The sequence below is a fragment of the Mus pahari genome, chromosome 20 (assembly GCF_900095145.1).
Source record: "Mus pahari chromosome 20, PAHARI_EIJ_v1.1, whole genome shotgun sequence".
Classification (NCBI taxonomy): domain Eukaryota; kingdom Metazoa; phylum Chordata; class Mammalia; order Rodentia; family Muridae; genus Mus; species Mus pahari.
In genome coordinates this window covers 18,343,288-18,345,025 of record NC_034609.1, presented here as the reverse complement: position 1 = coordinate 18,345,025, position 1,738 = coordinate 18,343,288, and the positions used below count along the sequence as shown (strand labels likewise).

Below are 1,738 nucleotides of genomic sequence, written 5' to 3'. Positions count from 1 at the left end.
GGCAGCTCCAGCCTTCCCACAGTCTATCTCTCCTGTTTCTGGCAGCCCCAGCGGGGGCCGAGAGTTCTCTTTTATTAAGGACTGACCATTTCTTTAACTAAGGGAACAAACTCTTATTACTGTTCTTTCTTTGGGAAGTGGGGTGTGGAGTTGTAGACCAATTGCCAAACCAAATTGACTTTGAAAAGGGCTGAGCAAACTGTGTTGGGGGAGGCAAGCTAGCTACTGAAGGAAGTGATCTCGGAGACACAGTTCAGCCAAGATAAAGTCTGGGGTAGCCTGGATTCTCCTCCAATATATGAAAGCTGGCAGTTTTGTAGGAACAACTAGATCATTACAGAGGTCATAAGCGTTTGGTGCCAGAGTCTGATTTTAATTCCCTGTAGCCCCTCTATACAGATGATAAAGTGAGGTTTCTAGGTTGGGCAGATAAACCTCTATGGGCCTGGGCTGTCATCTTCCCTCTCTGGACTTCAGAAGAGAATGGAGTGTCACATGATGGTATCTGTGGGTGTGCATGTGCATGCACATGTGTATGGGCACCACACATGTCTGTACTGTCTCCAGGGCTCTGTCCCGGTCCCAAACAGGTGGAAGCCTAAATCTCAGGCTTCTCCTTTTAGCTGGATAGGTTCCATGGAGTGGCCTCCCCCACCCTTCCACATCCTTCCCACTTGAAAAAGACACCAGTCTTGGGTTCATGCTGTGCATGGGATTTATTCACACCCTGGTGCAGGCAGCCAGGGAGTGGGGACAACAGCCATGCCCCACCAGGGACACCCAGCACTATTTACATAGGCTGTGTGGGAGGGTCTGGGTCCTCACTGGCAGCAGCTGCATTTCTCGGCCTCTGCCTTGGCCCCCTCTTCACCTTTGCACACACAGTCCTTGGCACACTTCTCACATCCGGCAGGGCAGCAGGAGCAGCAGCCTGTAGATAAAATGTGAGTGTGAGTGTGCGCGTACGTGCCCAGTCTGATGCTGGCATCTGTCTCCATCAAAGGGCAGGGGAAAGCAGAATGGGAGGCTGGGCAGTCATCAGGCTTTGTCCAGGACAGGTGGCTCTCCCTTCATACTGCCACATCAGGTCTGACTCAGCATCCAATGACGCTGCAGTGGCTGCCGGGTCTCTATAGAGAGTCACCCTATAAGTAGCCCACAGCTCCTTGGGTGGGTGCTAGGGAATCCCCTGGGAATGCTGGGCTCAGGTCTGGGCCAGAGGCAGAGTTAGGTCTCATGGAGAAGGCAAACCAGTGTAAAAGGTACTGAGAAGGAGTTGCAGCCAGCACATACGTGAGATCTATGCATAGCCACACTGGAGAAGTCTCACCTCTACACCTCACCCAAAGATCTGGAAAGGGCAGATTGAGGAGACCCACAAGGCCTGAGAAGGGCCAAGGCACTACAACTCTAAAGCTGACCCCCATACTTCCTTGGGGGATCCCCGGGCGCTGGAAAAATTGAAGAGTGGGGCTCAGCTTTCAAAGCGGCTATCTTGATAGCTTCCGGAAATTCATCAAAATATCCCCCTTACACTGGGTTAACATCGGTTGCAATAGCCTCGGTATCTGAAGGTCTACAGCAGGAAGCTTTGCTTCAAAGTGTCTGGTGGGGGTGGGGTGGGCGCGGCGGGAGGTTATGGCGGGGGGGGTTGGGGGGTGCACTCACTCTTCTTGCAGTTCGTGCATTTGCAGCCCTTGCACTTGCATTTGTCCGAGCAGGTGCAGGAACCGCCTAG

At 52.9% G+C, this 1,738-nt stretch overlaps 1 long non-coding RNA gene across 1 annotated transcript; it reads right to left on the bottom strand.

Annotated features, from left to right (window-relative positions):
- Positions 1–699: 699 nt before the first annotated feature.
- Positions 700–1,734, bottom strand: LOC110337739. The gene is made up of 2 exons (XR_002381273.1): positions 1,669–1,734; positions 700–931 (listed from the first exon to the last, which is right to left on the bottom strand). It is a non-coding gene; the product is annotated as an uncharacterized LOC110337739 (long non-coding RNA).
- Between the last annotated feature and the right edge of the window lie 4 nt (positions 1,735–1,738).